A 22,478-nucleotide genomic window follows, 5' to 3' on the forward strand; every position below is an offset into this window, starting at 1 on the left:
GCAATTGTATTGTTTACGAAGAAAGCAGTAGATCCCTACTTAAACAATTTTGGAAAAAGCCAACAGCTGTTTCAGCACAGTTTTAAACTGGGGACCTTTCGTATGTGAGGTGAATGTGATAACCATTACACTACAGAAACTTGTGCAGAGAAGACAGCCAGCAATCTCGTGGTGATCGCTTGTTGAAAAACCTATAAAAGAAAAGATTACTAAATCTCTCGTCTGACGATGCAAACAATTAATGTTTTACGTCCAAGGCAAAAAGCTGTTTCCGCTCAGTTTGGAACCGAGGACCTTTCGCGTGTAAAGCGAACGTGATGACCACTACAGAAACCTGACGGGGAGCCTCTCTTCTTTTAACACTACTTGGCAGAAGAGGCCTTTGTAGTGTTGACTAAGAATGCAGCAGAGCCTGGCTTAAGCAATTTTGGAAAAAGCCAGTAGCTGTTTCCACCCAGTTTCGAACTGGGGACCTTTTGCGTGTAAGGCGAACGTGATAACCACTACACTATGGAAACTTGCAAAAAGTACACAGCCAGCAATCTCCTGGTGATCGCTTGCTGTAAAACGAATAAAGGAAAAGATAACTAAATCCCTCCCCTGACTTTGCAATCAGTTCATGTTTACCCACGAAAGAGAAACACTGTTTCTGCTCGGTTTCGAACCGAGGACCTTTCGCGTGTTAGGCGAACGTGATGACCACTACACTACAGAAACTTGATTAGGATCCACCGTTCTTTTAACTCGGCTTGGCAGAAGGCCTTTGTAGTGTTGACGAATAAAGCAACAGATCCCTACTTAAGCAATTTTGGAAAAAGCCACCAGCTGTTGCCACCCAGTTTCGAACTGGGGACTTTTCGCATGAGGCGAACGTAACAACCACTACACTATGGAATCCCGTGCAGAGATGACTGCCAGCAATCTCCTGGTGATCGCTTGTGGAAGAGCGAACTAAGGAAAAGATAATTAAACACCTCACCTGACTTTGCAAACATTTCATGTTTTCCCACAAAAGAGAAACACTGTCTCTGCTCGGTAAATCCACTTGGCAGAAGGCAATTGTATTGTTTACGAAGAAAGCAGTAGATCCCCACTTAAACTATTTTGGAAAAAGCCAACAGCTGTTTCAGCACAGTTTTAAACTGGGGACCTTTCGTATGTGAGGTGAATGTGATAACCATTACACTACAGAAACTTGTGCAGAGAAGACAGCCAGCAATCTCGTGGTGATCGCTTGTTGAAAAACCTATAAAGGAAAAGATTACTAAATCTCTCGTCTGACGATGCAAACAATTAATGTTTTACGTCCAAGGCAAAAAGCTGTTTCCGCTCAGTTTGGAACCGAGGACCTTTCGCGTGTAAAGCGAACGTGATGACCACTACAGAAACCTGACGGGGAGCCTCTCTTCTTTTAACACTACTTGGCAGAAGAGGCCTTTGTAGTGTTGACTAATGTAAGATTGTAATAGGGATTAATTACACATATAATTTATAATTTAGCTCAAAGGGAATCGAATATGATTCAATAGGGAATTTGAACAGAATCGCTGTTTTACGGCTGTTCAGAGTCGACCCGCGATTCTTTCACAAGTCGTTTAACAGGAACTCTGCAATGGATATTACTATCCAGAATATAGTGAAAACACTATATATTAGCACAGTAGCAAAATCAGCAGTTTAAGGCAATAACTTGTAAGCACGAAACACAAGATACTTAATAAAAATATGAAATTTATTGGATAAACCTAACACATACAAACTAAACTAACATAAACACACGCATTCACACAGGTTGCAGAAAGAGAAAGTGAGGAAAGAATGAGTTTAAAGGAATGAAAATATGAAGTCCCAAGTTATAGCAATATGTAATTGCTTAGACCTGAACAACCATCAATCACTTAATTAACCCTCGTATTGAGTCTCTCAAAGAGGTTATTAAACTTTATTAAATGCACCAGTTCAGTTAGAACCTGGAAGTTACTTGCGTTGCCTTTGTCTGTGAAGGGAATTCCTTTCGTCGCTCGTTCCAGAAAGGGTTTTCCCGAGGTTGCTGATTGCAGTGGTCGGTCAATGTGATGTCTTCTTGGGCGTTGCCTGATGATGCGGAGTTGTGCGCTGGTTAGAGTTCGGGTCCGCGAAGGCGTTTGGGTCGGTCGCGGCTTGCAGAAACTTAACTAGACACGAAACTCTCAACGGAAAGAAATAAAAGAATTAAAGTAATAGATAAGTGTGATGATCTCCTCATGTTTCCTTTAGATGAGGAGGCTGGCATTCAGGCCAGGCGGCGTCGAGACGCCGCGGCGCGAAGCACGTGAAGAGCGTTGTAAGGAGTGAGAAAAGTTGCAAGAGATAAGAGAGAGATTTGAGGGTGTCCTTGAGTTTTTAAACTCAGCCTTTGGACACCTCCCAAAATGATGTCTTGACCAATTAGAACATTGGCTGAACTCCGGTGGGCTGCTGGTTCCACCTTCCAAACCACAAATCACAATGTTATCTTATTAGTCCCGTGATCCCAAATTCCCGCTCTTTGCAGAGATAAATTTGGACATGATTTCTATAACAAGACTATAATACATTTCGCAAAGAATTGAATTACAGGAACATTTTGAGAATGCGATTTCCAACTCAGACATATCAAACATCAATATAAACCATTAAACTATTCAAGAGTTATCAAAAGGGACATACACAATGAGTGATTAAAACATAATAGACAAATGTATGGGTTACATATATGAATAGGAAATTATGCAGAGAAATGATGAGTTGCTCATGAGTCCTTTAAGCATAATTTTGGGTGCATATGTATATATGCATATAGGCAGTTTTCTGTGCCCTTCTGTGAGGGTCTGTTCTCTAAGCTGGGAGGTCAAAAGTTTAGGGAAGGAATTTCCGTTGTGTCCTGTGTGTGGGGGAAAACCAACCATATCGCTAAGGACTTTAATCATGTGATGTTCAAAATGTGCATCTCTTTGACCATTAATCTTGGTTACTTGCTCCAAATTTGACAATCTCCTTATTCGAAGGATTTGATTATGAAGAAGTGTCTTTGTGTTAATTTTAAGTTCTTGGTTAGTTAGGTCTGCTTCAGGCTGGCGTTCTGGCGCCAGCTATGAAACGTCAGATTTATGACGGGCCTCTTGGAATGTACGTCTGTAGAAGTGTTCTAACTTCTAATAGACTCTTTTAAATTGTCTGATTCTCGCTGAAATACTACATATCCCCCTTTCGATCGGTGATGTGTTGTTGGCAGAAGACATCGACGAGCGCTGGAGAAACAAAGGCAGAAGAAGCAGGCAGAAACACAGCAAACAACAAGACAACACTTCCAGGACAGTTACTGTACCGGTGCATGGCATTACGTTATTCGGGTACATGTAGTACCTGGAAAATGGTCGAATTCACATAGAAATTGTTGTTCAAATTTGTTCTCGTATAATGATGCTTTGATCAAATTTTGTGATTAAATTTGTTTGTTTATTTAAGGTTTTAAATTTAGAGACGTTCTGGTGACATCTGTGGTAAAATGATTTGACCTATCTTGCATGGAGCTCTCTGGCTCCCATTCAGTTTAGAATGGCTTGCGGATATTAGGTGTGGCAAGTCAATCCTAATATCAGACCTTTGACCCTTGTAGGGTGGCTAGGAGTTTCACCTGCTAAAGCAAGAGGGGAAGGAAAGCAATAGGCAAGAGGAAAAAAAAAAAAACAAAGAAAATTAGCTGCGGGTTTTCCTAGTCAGGGTTGCGAGTACTATTGAGCTAGGATGGCAGGTGCAGCTGATGTGTCATGTACCTTAACATAGTGTCAGGTGTTCTACCTGGGGTGAGGATAGTTGCATGTTCCTTCCTGGTGGATGTAAAACTATGTTAAGCTGAGATTTGAATATTCTACTCGTGGAAAGAATAAGTTTGTCAAATGTGTTATCAGTAGGTGTGGTTACCTTCTGGGTTGTGAATGTTAATTGTGTAGTGTATGTATGGTCAGATCTGTTTCAGTCTGTTTTGGCTCCCCCTTTTCTTGTAGGTCGGCGAAGATGCTCTCTGCATCCTTGGCTTGGATGAGGGTGTGTTCAGATGGGGGTCAGTCCAGCAAGGCAGGAAGTTCTTTAGCAGACAGTCGGAGGTAGTTTGGCATGGCTGTGTGAAGCTGGGGTGCAAAACTTTGTCTCCTATGTTGCATTTCACTTGTGATGCCTTCTGGTTGTGGCAGACTTTCTGACCTTCTGTGCTTTAGTGGTTGCTGTTGCACAGACATGAATGTGGTTCATGGAGTTGAAGTTCATTTGACAGTTTCTTTGGAAGTGATGGGTGACTGAGGTGATGTTCTTTGGTACCTCAGAGTTTTCATCAGCGGTTGGCCGTGAGAGACTTGTTTGTTCTGGGTGGTTGTTGAACAGGTGCTTGTCATCTCTGATGCGGTGGTGTACCAGGTGATTGTCGGCCTTCCGTTCTGTCGCTGGTCACAGCGAGCATGACTTCTGTTTCTAGTCATTCGTGTCTAGCTGGTTTTCAAGGAACTCTTTCAGTTGTTTCATGACTTGTTCCATGTCTTCTGAGGGTGAACAGTCTTGTTCTTGTGTAGACTTAGCACTGTGGGTGTCTAAGTGGTGCTGATGTGGGTTCTGTCTTTGCTTACCCACTCTAGTTGTTGTTGGACAAGCCGGTCGTTTGGCTTTGCACGTCCAGTTAGGTTTCCTGCTGATCCATTCTTTTGGGTTTCTTGAGAAGTGTGGCTGGTCCCATGGCTTTTCCCAGCGGTTGGGCTGATAGCTGTTGTGGACATGGGGCTCACGTTCTCTTTGCTCTTGATGGAAGACTCGGGTGTTGTGATGCCACTGGGTGTCGTCCAGTGCAAGGCTTGAGTCTTTGGTTACAGAGTTCAAGAGTGTGGAGGTTTTGTTACCTTTCTTTGAGGTCAACTTTTGCTTGGTGTAGGCCTTCTGTGTTAGATCGCGCAACTGTTGGATGGTCATGGAGCGCGGACAGGCCATGACGCCGAGGTGACGACTGACTCCAGGGTGCAGATTTTTCAGGAAAAGGCTTTTGAAGTTCACCTCTTCTTCAAGGTCAAGTTTGTTGTGTGCACCGAAGTAGGCTTTTCGGAGCCGGTTATAGTAGGCTTGTGGCGTCTCTTGTCGACCTTGTTTGGTCTCCAAGGCAGTTAACAGTCCATATTCAGACTCAGGGTCTGTAAACTCTTTGATCAGGACCTCACAAAGTAGCTGGTAGTTTGACTTTGTGTGACTGAGTTGTCGATCTATGAAGTTTCGTACCTCGACACTTGACGTTGCTCTTAGGAGGTACAACCTGTCTCTGTCAGTCACATGAGGTCTCATTTCTAAATGAAAATTAATATCTTGCAGGTGGGCCTGGATGTCGTGGCCCTCTTTGGAGTTCGGGTCAAACTGGCTGATGCTTTTAGACAGCTTGTTGAGGTCTTTGATGGTCAACCCAGGTGCAGTTCCAAGGTCTGCTTGGATGGGGTTTCTGCTTTCAGTGGCAGGAAAGAGCTGTGTGGCGACGGCTAGTGATGTTTCGGGAGGTGGCGCTTCACTTCCTTCGTTGGATGTCAGTTCTTGGATGTGAGACTTAGCTCTGCTCAGCAGTGGTGAGGCTGAGATATGCTTCGCTCTTCTTGGCTCTTGTTCCAGCTCATAAGCATATTTTAACTCTTTTCTGACCACGTAGAGCTCATTGTTGGCATTGTCTAGATGTTGGGTCAGATTGTCTATGTCAGTGCTGTACCTTTCAAGGTGGTTTTCTAAGGCACTGATTTCAGCATTCTTGTCGCTGATGTCGTTCTCGGCTTTCTCTAGTAGCTGTTCGGCATACTGGAGTCTGTTTACCAGGTCTCCCTGGGCAGCCTTTGCTTGTTGCTGGTCAAGTTGAGCTGTTGCCAGGGCTGCTTGGAGCTTTTTAACTTGTTCCGTTGTTTCCTGCTCCCTCTCGTTGGGTGCTTTGAGTTGATCTTGAACTTTCACTTCCAGCTTGTCTATGCGGCGTTGAGCACGTGACAGCTCCTCTTGGAGATGGGTGATGTGCTTGTCGCTCAGTTTCAGCTGGGTTGTGAAGGCATCGCTTAGGGAGCTGGTGATTTTGACTAGCTCCTCGTGGTTGTTGTTCTGGCTTGAATCTTGTGTCAGGAACCTTCTCATTGAGAATAATAACAGTTCAAAGGTCTTGGGGGTGAGGCTGTCCGTCATGCCTCTCAGCCAAGTGTTCACATCTTCCCCATAGGCAAGGGGGTCTGCAGTCTGTGGCATGTTGGCACGCCGAGGAGAAGGGAGACTGACACAGATCTGTGTGAGGTAGAAGCCTATGTGTGGTGGGACAACTAAGTGTTGTGTCAGTGATTGTGAACCCCTAATGAAGTGGGGTGATGATAGTGTTGGTCTCAGGGTGTCTAGGTAGACTAGTGATGTGAAGACTTCGTCACTCTAATGAGGAAGAGGAAAAAAGAGAAAAAGGTGAAAACAAGTCAGTGAAATAAAACAATTCCCTTTTCCAATGGGAGGAATTTTACTTGGATTTGTAAAAGGTAAACAATATTATTATATCTCTGTTCGAGACGTGAGAATATAATAATAATGCTGGTATCTCTTTTCTTAGTCTGACAGGATTGACACCGAACACCTTACAGTTAGACCGCTTACTAAGGAGGCTTCGAAAGCGACTGGTGTTCAACACTTAACTCTAAAAATTGATCTCAGTATGGGATGAGATGCAAAAATTTGGAATGCGTTTTCAAATTCAGGGAGGTTAGGAAGAAGAAGGAGGGTTTGATTACAATCAAATTCATAAGGATGATTACTGTTCTTTGACAAGATTTTGCATTTCATTCACTTAGAATCGATTGATGGTTCTTACAGGTCCCTGCAAATGTGAGGAGTAAAGAAGAAAGAAAGAAGGAGAGACTTGGGTAGAAAGGAAGAGAAGGAGACTTAGCAAATTGAGTGGATCGGGTCCACTCACAGGCTGCGTGGCTGTTATACCCGACTACGAGTAGAGTGTCGTTTTATAGTTGCTGCACAACTAATAAAACAACAATAAAATTTGAGTGAAAGAGAGTTGTCTTTCTAATTTATTTGAACTCGTAGTGAGGGATAACAATGTCTCCTATTAAAGCTCAGGTGTGTCGTTCCCAAGCTAGGATACAAGGAGGTAAAGGAGAAAGGTAGGGTAAAGTGAAATTAAAAGTAATAAATGGCAAAATAATCAAAATGAAATTAAATGCAGTAGGAAATAAAACAAAATAAATAACTAAATAAAATAAAATAAAAATGGAGGTTAATTGTATAACCAAGAGAGGAAGAAATAGGGGTAAAAACGCAATGAAGTAATGAGTAGGTGTGATTCTGAATAGAATCTGTTGATAGGGGTAACAAATCAATTAGGTAAAATAAGTTGCCCTTAACTTTCAAAGTTCAAGGCTTATTAGTACCTAAAATGATTGACCTAAAAGAGAGAATACTAGAAATAATGATCATATGAAATGACCAGATGAGGAAATTCAAATGAGTCCAAATAAATTTAATGTTTGAATTAAATTTGAATTTGTCACAATTAATAATTGAAGTAATATTCCTCTTTCTAGTAAAATGCATATAAAGTGGTAAAGTTAGAAAATTGAGAAATAGGACAGAAAAATAGACCAACAGGTGTATTAGTTCAGAGGTTTAAAGGGTTAAATCACTTTAGCTTTGCCCACACACACTTTATTCAACCACTGGATGTTAATGCTAACTGCTAACCTTTGAGGCTAATCTTTAGCATAGACTTCAATGTAAAAGCAACAGTTTTGTTAGCTTAGCAATAGCAACACCGTAGAGTTTGTTTATAGTATGACGTCAATGTGCTGCGCGTGCGCAGTTCAGAGTTGCTCCGGAAGTAGGTTAAGACTTCCGAGTCACCATCGTAGCTACGGCAACCAAAACAAACTATAGTGAGCTAAGCACATGAAGCATTACATTGCAAGTTCAGTTAAGCATGTTACATGAAATGGCAGCGCATTTCAACACTGTACACATAACAAGACCACTTCTAGTTGGTTTTGCGATGTGGCGCTTTAAACTCTTAGTTCGTTCAGAGTTGGATTTAAACTTTATTTAAGTGGCAGCTTGGCGCTGCAAATGAGGAAACAAAATAATAAATGATCTCGGCGGATCATAAATCTCCGTGCCAGTTTCTCTGAGCACATAGACACAACAGATTTTATTCGCTGTTGTTTAGAGTTAAACTTTACTTGATCAAGATTTAAAACACTCCCGTTTAAATCGCACTGTTTCACTTAGTGAACAGACACAAACAGGCAAGCATTATTTCTAATGTTTAACCAGGGGAGTCAAATTACATAGTTGCTTTGACAATGGAACACGCATTGACAATTAAACTATGAATAATAAGGCCTTTAAATAGATTGAGGGACACGCTCAAACTATCCTTTATTCGTCGATTTATTTTCCCTTTTAATTACTGCAGTTTAGTTCCGTTCAGCTAACGGTGGCTGAGATATAGCAATTGAATGGCACTGGAACACGCAATGACATTAATTCAACTATAAATAAGGCATTACAGAAAATGAGGGACACGCTCAATTTCGACCTTATTGTACGATCTCAGACCTTAACTTTAAACTCACTTACTACAGTTTAAAAAGTAGAGAGACGTTCTCGAGTTACCGTCCTCTGCATTCACTCTAGGTTTCATTCATTCAAGCGGGCGGCCGCGCTGCTTACGTCACACACACACGCACATACAGTCTAGACTCAGACGCTCTCATCCACAGAAATAGAAAATATTAAATAACTTGGTTGTGCTTACGATTTAGATTAAACTGCCCGCATTCTCTCCACCAATATATGTAAGATTGTAAAAGGGATTAATTACACATATAATTTATAATTTAGCTCAAAGGGAAATCGAATATGATTCAATAGGGAATTTGAACAGAATCGCTGTTTTACGGCTGTTCAAGAGTCGACCTGCGATTCATTCACAAGCCGTAACAGAAACTCTGCGATGGATATTACTATCCAGAATATAGTGAAAACACTATATATTAGCACAGTAGCAAAATCAGCAGTTTAAGACATTAACTTGTAAGCACAAAACACAAGATACTTATCTTTTCTAATAAAAATATGATTTTAATGGATAAACCTAACACATACAATCTAAACTAACATAAAACACACGCATTCACACAGGTTGCAGAAAGAGAAAGTGAGGAAAGAATGAGTTTAAAGGAATGAAAATATGAAGTACCAAGTTAGCAATATGTGCAATTGCTTAGACCTGAACAACCATCAATCACTTAATTAACCCTCGTATTGAGTCTCTCAAAGAAGTTATTAAACTTTATATCAAAATGCACCAGTTCAGTAAGATTCTGGAGGTTACTTGCGCGTTGCCTTTGGGAATTCCTTTAGTTGCGTCGCTTCAGGGCTTTCCCGAGGTTGCTGATTGGTTGGTTCTGTGGTCCTTTGTGTGCTTGGGCGTTGGCTGGATATGAGAGTTGCGTGCTGTTGAAGTTGAGGTCAGCGAAGACGTTTAGGTTAGTCGCGGCTTGCACAAACTTAACTAGAAACGAAACTCTCAACGGAAAGAAATAAAAATAAAAAAAAGATTAAAGAAAAAGATAGAAGTGTGGTGATCTCCTCATGTTTCCTTTAGATGAGGAGGCTGGCATTCAGGCCAGGCGGCGTCGAGACGTAAGAGAGCTTATAGTGAAGAGATAAGAGAGAAATTTGAGGGTGTCCTTGAGTTTTTAAACTCAGCCTTTGGACACATCCCAAAATGGTGTCTTGACCAATTAGAACAATGTCCGAAGTCCGGTGGACTGCTGGTTCCTCCTACCAACCATAAATCCCAATGTTATCTTATTAGTCCCGTGATCCCAAATTCCCGCTCTTTGCAGAGATAAATTTGGACATGATTTCTATAACAAGACTATAATACATTTTGCAAAGAATTGAATTACAGGAACATTTTGAGAATGCGATTTCCAACTCAGACATATCAAACATCAATATAAACCATTAAACTATTCAATAGTTATCAAAAGGGACATACACAATGAGTGATTAAAACATAATAGACAAATGTGTGGGTTACATATATGATAGGAAGTTATACATAGAAATGAGGAGTTGCTCCTTAGTTCTTTAGCACATTTTAGGCGCATATGTACATCAATAGACAGTTTTCTGTGCCCTTCTGTGAGGGTCTGTTCTCTAAGCTGGGAGGTCAAAAGTTTAGGGAAGGAATTTCCGTTGTGTCCTGTGTGTGGGGGAAAACCAACCATATCGCTAATGACTTTAATCATGTGATGTTCAAAATGTGCATCTCTTTGACCATTAATCTTGGTTACTTGCTCCAAATTTGACAATCTCCTTATTCGAAGGATTTGATTATGAAGAAGTGTCTTTGTGTTAATTTTGCGAGTTCTTAGTAAGTTAGGTTTGCTTCAGGCTGGCGGTCTGGCGCCAGGCTATCAAACGTCAGATTTATGACGGGCCTCTTGTGGAATGTACGTCTGTAGAAGTGTTCTAACTTCTAATCGACTCTCTTAAATTGTCTGATTCGCGCTGAAATCCTACACTAAGTTTTCATATAAAATCAGGAATCACGAATATGACAAAATAATAATAATAATAATTTTATATATATATAATTAATTGTATAGCTATAATGCTTAATTTCATTCGTTTCGCTCTGTGGAAATGTAAAGAAAAAATCCTGTTTTTACCTGGAATTCGTTTTTAATCCCTGGTTTTAAACAAGCATATACATGAGATAATTTATTGCTTGAATAAACGTTAAAAAATAGTGCTAAATTTTATATAATTAAGGAAATTAAACAGACCTAGGCATTTGAAAAGACTAATAGTAAAATCTGTCTAATAATTCCAAAAAGAAAGAGAAACATTGGACATTGAATATCGCGTCAGCATTTATTCAACAGTTAATAACGCTCAACATTCAAAAGGTAAATATTATTCAGCCAATAAAGTGTAGGTCTATGTATTTCATAGAAAAGTGTGTCTAGTACTACATAAATTACAAAGGTTTAATTGGCATCTTTATTTCAAACGACCCGACCGAACGCAACCCGAATATCATTAAAAATATTTTTGGATGACTCGTAACCGCGAGTGACCGCGGGCACCCGCTCATTTCGGATCAACCCGCGCATCACTGGTAGAAACCATCCTTGATTTTATCTAAGAACTTTTCTGATTTGATCGTAAGAGCGATTCAGAGAAACGAACGTACACACGAAATCCATGCGTACGCCAGTCATTCGGTTATAAATCACAAATGATCGTGGAATTGTGTGCAGCTGAATGTTCCGCCGTCGAAACGCCCCTGCTTAATTAATTAACATATAAAATGAGCTCATTCCTAAAGCAAAAACTCTGTGACAATGGCAAGTAAAAAGGAGCGCAAGAAATCAAATTATAGTGAGGCTGAACTATCTGCAATACCAGGGGCCTCATTTATAAAGACTTGCGTAGAAACCATCCTTGATTTTATCTAAGAACTTTTCTGATTTGATCGTAAGAGCGATTCAGAGAAAACGAACGTACGCACGAAATCCATGCGTACGCCAGCCATTCGGTTATAAATCACAAATGATCGTGGAATTGTGTGCAGCTGAATGTTCCGCCTTCGAAACGCCCCTGCTTAATTAATTAACATATAAAATGAGCTCATTCCTAAAGCAAAAACTCTGTGACAATGGCAAGTAAAAAGGAGCGCAAGAAAGCAAATTATAGTGAGGCTGAAATTGACGTTTTGTTGATGGAGCTACAGATGCGTGGAAAGGTGTTATTTGGAAGTTTGTCTGGTGGCGTCACTACCAAGTCAAAGTATGTGGCCTGGCAAGCGGTTACCCAGGCTGTAAATGAGGTTGGGGGAAAACAAAGGACCCTGCCAGAGGTGAAGAAAAAATGGGCTGATTTGAAATTGCAATCAAAGAAACGCATCGCGGCGCATATGGCCAAAGTGAGGCTTACTGGAGGTGGTGGACCCACATCCAAACTGAGTCCGGAGGATGAGAGAATATGCGCAATCATTGGAGAGGGGGCCGTAAAGGGAATATATGAGGAGGGCGACACCGACCTTTTGTCTGCAGAAGGTTCAGAAGGTATGTGTTTGGTTCAAATGAAGTGTCTTAATTGAATAATGAATCTTCAAACATTGTTATAATTCAATTTGTTTATTTATTTAGACGAAGGGTCTTTACAGAGACGAGCTGGACATTGCAGTCGGACTGCCTCCCTAACAGCAGCTGCACCTGCAATATCCGCACCAGAGGCCGCATCTTCATCACACACAAGACCTCTGCGACCACCAGCCGCTTCATCCCCATCCCATCGTGAGCGTCTCCGACCCTCAACTTCCTCTTCCACCCGTGGTAGAGTTTTATCTGAGGCAGTCCTACAGACACAAAGGGATTTAAACCAGTCTGTTAGTGAGGTGGTTACCGAGCTTCGGCAAGTCCGGCATGCTCTGGTTGAAATGAATCAAACTTTGTCCGCAATTGCGGGTACTTTGAACAAATTGCTTAAATAAAAACCTAAAATGTGAACGTGTGTGTTTATTCTCAGCAAAATGATTTACCTGTTGGTATAATTGGTGAATCACTTCCCGTCTTTTTCTCAGCGCAGTAATGTGCGCGTTATGGTCAGCAGCGAGGGGAGGGTGGTCATCTTCGTCCATGCGCATTTCCTCTTCTAGTAGTTCTATGCCATGGTTTAAACACGTGTTGTGTAGTACACAGCAGGCTAGGATTATCTGGCAAACCTTTTCGGGGTCATATAACAGTCTCCCTCCTGATGCATCCAAACATCGCCACCTTCCCTTCAGCATGCCTATGCTGCGCTCCACTACCGACCGCGCACGAGCATGTACAGTGTTGAAGTGGGCCTCCTCGGCTGTCTCCGTGTGCGCAATCGGGGTGAGCAGCCATGTCTTTAGAGGATAACCTCGGTCTCCTGTTGTCGTAGAAATTATTAATTTTACCGTATGCTCCCTGAAAAAAAAAATAAAAATATTGGGCAAAAGTTTTTAAAAAGGGTTTACCGAGAAGCCAGCCGTCTCTGCCCGCTCCGGCCTCCAGTCGATTTCCAACACTGCAATTACGCACGATGAAAGAATCGTGCGTTGACCCTGGCCAGCGCGCAACAGCATTTAGGATTGCCATACGCGCATCACAAATGAGCTGCACATTTATGGAGTGGAAGTTTTTCCTGTTGACATACATGTACTCGTTCACATGTGGAGCTCGTATGGCAACATGGGTGCAGTCTATCGCACCAATTACGTTTGGGAACCCTGTTTTACGCAGGAAATCCTGCCTCACTTCTCGCTGTTCCTGGGCACTATATGGGAATCGAATTAATTGCGGACATAGGCAAATAATTCCGCGAAGAACATCAGGCAATATTCTGCTAAATGTTGATTGGGATATTCCCGACCTGTCTCCAATTTCTCTTTGGAATGTTCCTGTGGCCAGGAACCCAAGAACAGACAAAACCTGCACCTGAACGGGTATGGCCTGGTTGCGTCGGGTGCGTCTCTGTAGATGAGGGCCCATTTGAGCACAAAGCTCTAACAAAGCCCTTCTCGGCAAGCGGTACCTGCTTATCAGCCATGTGTCATCATGTGCCCAAAAGTCTGCGCGGTCACGAAAAACTCTTTCTCTCCGTATTGCACGGTTGGCAATATCCTCTAACAAGACCAATGCCGCCATGTCTCCTACTAAAACCCAACCCACCATGACAGTTTTTATAGCCTACAAAATAATTTACACCTGTGGAATTAAATGTATGATAATCGTACTATAATATGAATCAACTGCCTATTGATTTGATTGTATTAATTCTGTAATTGATGAACATGACGATAAAACATTATTAAAAATAGGTTTAAAGTATTGGAAGGGTGCTTATGCTTATATCAGCCAAATCTTAATCATATTTCAGTGAAAGAGGCAAGATTGTCTTTTTTATCTGAAATTCCTTGCCCGTGCGTTGAACTATCTGCAATACCAGGCATTACCACAAGGAAACGGTCGTACGCCAAGCTGGAATCTGACGTGGAGATAAGTACTTATCCACGTCAAAGACGGTTTTTATAAATCTGTACTTTGACGTGGATTTGATCGTACGAACACTCTAAGATCAAATCAGTGCGTAAGAAAGTTTTATAAATGAGGCCCCAGGCATTACCACAAGGAAACGGTCGTACGCCAAGCTGGAATCTGACGTGGAGATAAGTACTTGGCTGAATCCAGATCAGACGGTTGCATGTTCCAATCACATCAGTTGATCTCTTCTTGACATCCATAGTATAAAGTCTACAGCCCTTTACCGTGACTGATTTGCAAATTGAATCAAAGCAATTAAGCAAGGAACGCCAACTTGTTTTCTCGACCTTGTGGCCGCGACAGAGTGCGCCTGACCCCGGATCGGGAGGTTGCGTGTTCCAGTTATGTTGAGGTCAAGCGATCTGTTCTTGACTTTGTGAGTTTAAAGACTAGCTGATTTGCATAGTTTATCAAAGTGCTTAAGCATGAAGCACTAAATAATTTTTCCGCTATCTTGTAGAGTGTCTGGCTCCAAATCACCTTGAGGTCACCGTATATTTACTGATTTGCATTCTGTGTCAAGGGGGTTAAGCAAAATACATCACCTCTGGGTTCAGGACCTCGTGGCGCAACGGTAGCGTGTCTGACTCCAGATCAGAAGGTTGCGTGTTCAAATCACGTCGGGGTCACGTGATTTCTTGTTGACTTCTAATGTGAAAAGAAGTCCTGTCGTTGTGTGCTGCAGTGGTTTCCAATCCCACCGCTCTGTATGTCTCCCTTATTAAACACACCTGATTAAGATCATTAGCTAGTTAGGAGAGAGCTCCATGAGCTCATCTGGGTGTGTCAGAAAAAGGAAACAGACAAAAATGCAGGGCTGCGTCTTCCAGAGTCATCGTAAGCCTAAGTTGATTGCAACTCTATTGGTTTCAATGCGTCTACGTTGTATTAAGGATTGCAACGCTTTTGGGAAACACAGCCCAGAGCAGGGGGTCCCCAGGATCAGGATTGAAAATCACCAGTGTACTGTGATAGATTTGTATCTAGATATGTTATTTTTATTAAGCCTGAGATCTCATGTAATAACCATTCCTGTCATTGTGTACTGTGACAGATCTGCCTCTTGACGTGTTACTTTTGCATATCTTGCCCTGCAATCTCTGAAGAAATCGCGGAAACATCTACGTTCCGAATTCAAAAGCCAGCTCCTTCGAGCCGGAATCGAACCAGCGACCTAAGGATAGCCAATGTATCATCTACAGTCCTCCGCTCTACCAGCTGAGCTATCGAAGGCAGGATGACAAAAGGTGGCTTAAGCAGGAAACACCAGATAGGTTTGTGGTGTCTTGGGGTACAACGGTAGCTTGGCTGAATCCAGATCAGACGGTTGCATGTTCCAATCACATCAGTTGATCTCTTCTTGACATCCATAGTATAAAGTCTACAGCCCTTTACCGTGACTGATTTGCAAATTGAATCAAAGCAATGAAGCAAGGAACGCCGACTTGTTTTCTCTTGACGTGTTACTTTTGCATATCTTGCCCTGCAATCTCTGAAGAAATCGTGGAAATATCTACGTGCCAAATTCAAAAGCCAGCTCCTTCGAGCCGGAATCGAACCAGCGACCTAAGGATAGCCAATGTATCATCTACAGTCCTCCGCTCTACCAGCTGAGCTATCGAAGGCAGGATGACAAATGGTGGCTTAAGCAGGAAACACCAGATAGGTTTGTGGTGTCTTGGGGTACAACGGTAGCTTGGCTGAATCCAGATCAGACGGTCGCAGGTTCCAATCACATCAGTTGATCTCTTCTTGACATCCATAGTATAAAGTCTACAGCCCTTTACCGTGACTGATTTGCAAATTGAATCAAAGCAATTAAGCAAGGAACGCCGACTTGTTTTCTCGACAGAGTGCGCCTGACCCGGGATCGGGAGGTTGCGTGTTCCAATTATGTTGAGGTCAAGCGAACTGTTCTTGACTTTGTGAGTGTAAAGACTAGCGGATTTGCATAGTTTATCAAAGTGCTTTAGCATGAAACACTAAATAATTTTTCCGCTATCTTGTAGTGCAACGGTAGAGTGTCTGGCTCCAAATCACCTTGAGGTCAGACGATCTGTTTTTGATCTCCTGAGTATAAAGTCCAACATCAAGAGTGTTCCTTGAGCACCGTATATTTACTGATTTGCATTCTGTGTCAAGGGGGTTAAGCAAAATACATCACCTCTGGGTTCAGGACCTCGTGGCGCAACGGTAGCGCGTCTGACTCCAGATCAGAAGGTTGCGTGTTCAAATCACGTCGGGGTCACGTGATTTCTTGTTGACTTCTAATGTGAAAGGAAGTCCTGTCGTTGTGTGCTGCAGTGGTTTCCAATCCCACCGCTCTGTATGTCTCCCTTATTAAACACACCTGATTAAGATCATTAGCTATTTAGGAGAGAGCTCCATGAGCTCATCTGGGTGTGTCAGAAAAAGGAGACAGACAAAAATGCAGGGCCGCATCTTCCAGAGTCATCGTAAGCCTAAGTTGATTGCAACTCTATTGGTTTCAATGCGTCTACGTTGTATTAAGGATTGCAACGCTTTTGGGAAACACAGCCCAGAGCAGGGGGTCCCCAGGATCAGGATTGAAAATCACCAGTGTACTGTGATAGATTTGTATCTTGACCTGTTAGTTTTATTAAGCCTGAGATCTCATGTAATAACCATTCCTGTCATTGTGTACTGTGACAGATCTGCCTCTTGACGTGTTACTTTTGCATATCTTGCCCTGCAATCTCTGAAGAAATCGTGGAAACATCTACGTGCCGAATTCAAAAGCCAGCTCCTTCGAGCCGGAATCGAACCAGCGACCTAAGGATAGCCAATGTATCATCTACAGTCCTCCGCTCTACCAGCTGAGCTATTGAAGGCAGGATGACAAAAGGTGGCTTAAGCAGGAAACACCAGATAGGTTTGTGGTGTCTTGGGGTACAACGGTAGCTTGGCTGAATCCAGATCAGACGATTGCATGTTCCAATCACATCAGCTGATCTCTTCTTGACATCCATAGTATAAAGTCTACAGCCCTTTACCGTGACTGATTTGCAAATTGAATCAAAGCAATTAAGCAAGGAACGCCGACTTGTTTTCTCGACAGAGTGCGCCTGACCCGGGATCGGGAGGTTGCGTGTTCCAATTATGTTGAGGTCAAGCGAACTGTTCTTGACTTTGTGAGTGTAAAGACTAGCGGATTTGCATAGTTTATCAAAGTGCTTTAGCATGAAACACTAAATAATTTTTCCGCTATCTTGTAGTGCAACGGTAGAGTGTCTGGCTCCAAATCACCTTGAGGTCAGACAATCTGTTTTTGATCTCCTGAGTATAAAGTCCAACATCAAGAGTGTTCCTTGAGCACCGTATATTTACTGTTTTGCATTCTGTGTCAAGGGGGTTAAGCAAAATACATCACCTCTGGGTTCAGGACCTCGTGGCGCAACGGTAGCGCGTCTGACTCCAGATCTGAAGGTTGCGTGTTCAAATCACGTCGGGGGTCACGTGATTTCTTGTTGACTTCTAATGTGAAAAGAAGTCCTGTCGTTGTGTGCTGCAGTGGTTTCCAATCCCACCGCTCTGTATGTCTCCCTTATTAAACACACCTGATTAAGATCATTGGCTAGTTAGGAGAGAGCTCCATGAGCTCATCTGGGTGTGTCAGAAAAAGGAGACAGACAAAAATGCAGGGCCGCGTCTTCCAGAGTCATCGTAAGCCTAAGTTGATTGCAACTCTATTGGTTTCAATGCGTCTACGTTGTATTAAGGATTGCAACGCTTTTGGGAAACACAGCCCAGAGCAGGGGGTCCCCAGGATCAGGATTGAAAATCACCAGTGTACTGTGATAGATTTGTATCTTGACCTGTTATTTATATTAAGCCTGAGATCTCATGTAATAACCATTCCTGTCATTGTGTACTGTGACAGATCTGCCTCTTGACGTGTTACTTTTGCATATCTTGCCCTGCAATCTCTGAAGAAATCGTGGAAACATCTACGTGCCGAAATCAAAAGCCAGCTCCTTCGAGCCGGAATCGAACCAGCGACCTAAGGATAGCCAATGTATCATCTACAGTCCTCCGCTCTACCAGCTGAGCTATCGAAGGCAGGATGACAAAAGGTGGCTTAAGCAGGAAACACCAGATAGGTTTGTGGTGTCTTGGGGTACAACGGTAGCTTGGCTGAATCCAGATCAGACGGTTGCATGTTCCAATCACATCAGTTGATCTCTTCTTGACATCCATAGTATAAAGTCTACAGCCCTTTACCGTGACTGATTTGCAAATTGAATCAAAGCAATTAAGCAAGGAACGCCGACTTGTTTTCTCGACAGAGTGCGCCTGACCCGGGATCGGGAGGTTGCGTGTTCCAATTATGTTGAGGTCAAGCGAACTGTTCTTGACTTTGTGAGTGTAAAGACTAGCGGATTTGCATAGTTTATCAAAGTGCTTTAGCATGAAACACTAAATAATTTTTCCGCTATCTTGTAGTGCAACGGTAGAGTGTCTGGCTCCAAATCACCTTGAGGTCAGAAGATCTGTTTTTGATCTCCTGAGTATAAAGTCCAACATCAAGAGTGTTCCTTGAGCACCGTATATTTACTGATTTGCATTCTGTGTCAAGGGGGTTAAGCAAAATACATCACCTCTGGGTTCAGGACCTCGTGGCGCAACGGTAGCACGTCTGACTCCAGATCAGAAGGTTGTGTGTTCAAATCACGTCGGGGTCACGTGATTTCTTGTTGACTTCTAATGTGAAAAGAAGTCCTGTCGTTGTGTGCTGCAGTGGTTTCCAATCCCACCGCTCTGTATGGCTGCGTCCGAAATCGCCTACTTCTCTACTATATAGTAGGGGAAAGCAGTAGGCAAGCGAATAAGTATGTCCGAATCCTTAGTATTTATAAAAGAGTAGGCGAGAATTAGTAGGCGAATGCACTAATTCTCACGAGATTCGGGTGTACGTCTACTTAAAGTGCGTCCGAATATGCCTACTTACCTACTATATAGTGGGAAAAAAGAGTATGTGAAGAAAGAAGTACGTTCGAAACCTCAGTATTCATAAAAGAGTAGGCGAGAAATCCCCGGATGTCCTACTGCTTCAGCTCAGATTCTGAAGTCTTTCATCGATGGATACTTTTCAATCCCAGGAGGCCAAAACGTCATCATCGAACGTGATTGAGAACCGCAATGAAGGTGTTTACAAATGTGAGTATTACAAACCAAAACACGGTTCCCTGTCTTAAAAATCATATTTGTTGAGCTACTTTATCGTAAACTGTTGATTTGCATAAGGTGCCAAGATGTTATACAGTAGCCTATGCTATAGTATATTTGTGATTTCGCTGTTAAAACATGTTTTATGACGTATAGCGAACATTAAACTCCAGGAAATACACGTACGTCTTCAAAAGCGGATTTACATAAAACATACATTTTAAAGACATTAATGTCTACTTAACAAATGACAGGAAAATGTTCTAGAGCACATCACAACATGAAACATCTGAGTGAGTGATGGACGCTATGTGAGAATTCACTGTCACTGCTTTACATTAATGTAAGTAATGTAAATAAACACATGTACATATAGTAGGCCTAACTGAACTTCAAACTCATTTCAAACAGAGCTATAACAGAACTTTTCTGATTCTTGATTTATGTGCCTTTGTTGCAGATCTTTTGTGGTGGAGCAGGACCTGAAAGGAAAGGTGACTGCAGCATTTTTGGGGAAAAGTAAAATCCGAAACTTAATATAAAGATTGATCATTTTGTAACTTCCAATACAGAGATCTAATGACATTGTGCTGTTAAAATGACAGCTTTTGTAATATATTTGTGCATCTTTGTATGATCTGAAATGTCTGCAGACTGGTGTGTGCAGTAAGAAAGGAGAAATCCACAGAAGCATCCTGGAAATGGTCTAGTGCCATCGATGAGACCCTCCATCACTCCACCTGCCCTTTGCCTCATCTGGACCAGATGTTGCAGTGGTCTCTTCATCCTCAGTAGAAAAAGACTAAAAGACCAATATGTTTAAATAAAGCTTTGTTCCATGTGTATTTATTTATGTTCATGGTTACTTTTATTATTTTACTAATTTATTCATGTTTCCTGATGTTGTCAGTAAATAAAATATAAGATTTTCATAAGCGTATGCATTTATTCATTACTTCATAGAAAAAAAAACATTATGCTTGTTTAACTAGAAATATCATTAATTATTATTCAGCATTTATCTTTATTATTGTTGGTAAGTGTTGGAGTGGGCTAGCAATGCAGTCTAAAGTTATTTTAATTTCTAAGTAGTAATACTTACATTTTTAGTAATACAGAATTTATAATTCCATACGAACTCAGGGAAAGACTTAAGTATCTTTAACAAAGAACAATCATGACAGAAAACATAACTATAATAGGTTTGCATACAAAGTACAAGATTATATACAGAAAAAAATATTAAATATATTTGAATATTCATAAAATTGCAATGAATTAAAAATTGCATTTGTTGTTTTTGTTATTTATTTATTATTTATTATTAGAAATTCAGCAAGAAAAAGGAAAACAAATCAGATCTAAGCTACTTTTGCACAATTTTGCCCATTAACATATTCAAGACAACAAATTTGGGGGTTTTAGTCATTTTAGTATTGTTAAAAATATAAAAACTTAAATCAATCCAAAATAAGCAAATTTCATCAACATCAAAATGTTTACCGATAGATGAATTAAATCCGCCGCTCATAACATTTCATGTTGCGCTTGTTATAACGTCATAGGTCACATGATAACGTCAACATGGCGGAACGCATTCATACTCAAGGAGATATGGCTGTTGAGTAGGTACTCTTTTAGCACTCGTTAAGTAAGTACTTATTGAAATTAAGTACCTACTCATTGAGTAGGCGATTTCGGACGCAGCCGGTGATATGCTTTATAACAATTGGAGCTCTCAACACTTCAAGATTTCTGCATCTTCATTTTGCACTACATTTAGAAGAAAAGCTGCCTATATATTTCATATTTCAACATGTTTCACTTTATTTCACTTGATATGTCTGACAGCATAGTTTGGAAAAAAGCCCAATATTTAAAATGTGTACTTGTGTCATGGTAAGTAACAATAAAATATTTACTCATCAAAACATATGTTTAAGACACTTAATAAATTTAGTGAAAAAAGGTTTCGCAACCGAAACATTACAATTTTGATTTTTAGATAGAATCTCAAACTCTCACATTTGTAGTTTTTAATATGTTTAGCACTTATTTAAATATACGTTTCAGTGAAAAATAACCTTAGGGGTTATCCCGAAGTTTCAACGTCACAACATTAATTTTTTCTATTAACTATTTCATGTGGTGAAGGTACACACAGCTATGAATAAATGATAAAGAAAGCTAACCAATTACATTTAAAAGAATTAGATTTGCAGAAAACACATAGTTTGTGCTTAAAATACTTAATAATAAGCCAAATCAAGGAAAGTAAAAGAGTCAAGCAAGCATCAACATAATATAATATATGAAAGTCTGAAAATATTAAATGCAATTAGACAATATTAAAAGACTATTCATAGGCATAAATGTAGCCAGATCTTTAATTTGGCTGGTAGTCGATTATGGATAAATTTCACCACGTGCAGTGATTTAACCAAAAATCACTAATTCTTGATAGTAATAATAAGCTTTAATTTGACATAAAACATTGATGATTTTATTGTATTTTACACAAAAAAAATTGTGATTAAGCTGCACACAGTTTCTTAGTACATCTTGTGAGTGATTTAGGAGCGACTGTTTTAATGAATATGAAATTGTGCATTTATTTAAAACAATGTGAACTGTTAACTATTTATATATAAAAAATAAAAATAAATCTATTTATTAAAAAAATAAATTGTACCAATAACAAGCTTAAATTTGGTATAAAACACATTTATGTTGTTTGGTCAAAGGGAATTTTGTACCACAAAAACTGATCGATATATTATTATTTTTTTTAGGCAGAAAAAAAATTCATAAACAACCCCGACGACAGTGGGATGGAAGATAATGGTGGCAGCAGTGTAAGTACTAATAGAAAATAAGGCAAGGCAAGGCAAGTTTATTTATATAGCACATTTCATACACAATGGTAATTCAAAGTGCTGTACATAAAAAGAATTAAAATCATAATAGCATAAAAATCATACAAAGTTATAATAATCACAACAATAAAAACAAAATTTAAGAACATTTAAGATGATTTAAAAAAATGATTTAAAATTAATTAATACAGTAAAATGATTGTACATAAAATAATGCAATCTGTTCGGACGTAGCACAGTGCTCATTCAATAAATGCACAAC

The 22,478-nt window shown here is 40.6% G+C and overlaps 1 protein-coding gene and 9 non-coding genes across 10 annotated transcripts in view; 5 read left to right on the forward strand and 5 right to left on the reverse strand.

The window, feature by feature from the left end:
* Window positions 1-22,478, forward strand: part of LOC141326050 (uncharacterized) — a 239,686-nt gene that overhangs the window by 83,592 nt on the left and 133,616 nt on the right. The gene's annotated exons all lie outside the window — the stretch shown is intronic.
* trnav-uac (transfer RNA valine (anticodon UAC)) lies at window positions 446-518 on the reverse strand. The gene has a single exon. It is a non-coding gene; the product is annotated as a tRNA-Val (tRNA).
* trnav-aac (transfer RNA valine (anticodon AAC)) lies at window positions 645-717 on the reverse strand. Its single transcript has one exon. It is a non-coding gene; the product is annotated as a tRNA-Val (tRNA).
* trnaw-cca (transfer RNA tryptophan (anticodon CCA)) lies at window positions 14,711-14,782 on the forward strand. The gene has a single exon. It is a non-coding gene; the product is annotated as a tRNA-Trp (tRNA).
* Window positions 15,300-15,386, reverse strand: trnay-gua (transfer RNA tyrosine (anticodon GUA)). Its single transcript is given in 2 exon segments — window positions 15,300-15,335; window positions 15,350-15,386. It is a non-coding gene; the product is annotated as a tRNA-Tyr (tRNA).
* On the reverse strand, window positions 15,692-15,778 carry trnay-gua (transfer RNA tyrosine (anticodon GUA)). The gene is given in 2 exon segments: window positions 15,692-15,727; window positions 15,742-15,778. It is a non-coding gene; the product is annotated as a tRNA-Tyr (tRNA).
* On the forward strand, window positions 16,330-16,401 carry trnaw-cca (transfer RNA tryptophan (anticodon CCA)). Its single transcript has one exon. It is a non-coding gene; the product is annotated as a tRNA-Trp (tRNA).
* On the forward strand, window positions 17,557-17,629 carry trnaw-cca (transfer RNA tryptophan (anticodon CCA)). Its single transcript has one exon. It is a non-coding gene; the product is annotated as a tRNA-Trp (tRNA).
* trnay-gua (transfer RNA tyrosine (anticodon GUA)) lies at window positions 18,147-18,233 on the reverse strand. Its single transcript is given in 2 exon segments — window positions 18,147-18,182; window positions 18,197-18,233. It is a non-coding gene; the product is annotated as a tRNA-Tyr (tRNA).
* Window positions 18,785-18,856, forward strand: trnaw-cca (transfer RNA tryptophan (anticodon CCA)). Its single transcript has one exon. It is a non-coding gene; the product is annotated as a tRNA-Trp (tRNA).

Source organism: Garra rufa, chromosome 2 (genome assembly GCF_049309525.1).
Source record: "Garra rufa chromosome 2, GarRuf1.0, whole genome shotgun sequence".
In the NCBI taxonomy this organism is placed as follows: Eukaryota; Metazoa; Chordata; class Actinopteri; order Cypriniformes; family Cyprinidae; genus Garra; species Garra rufa.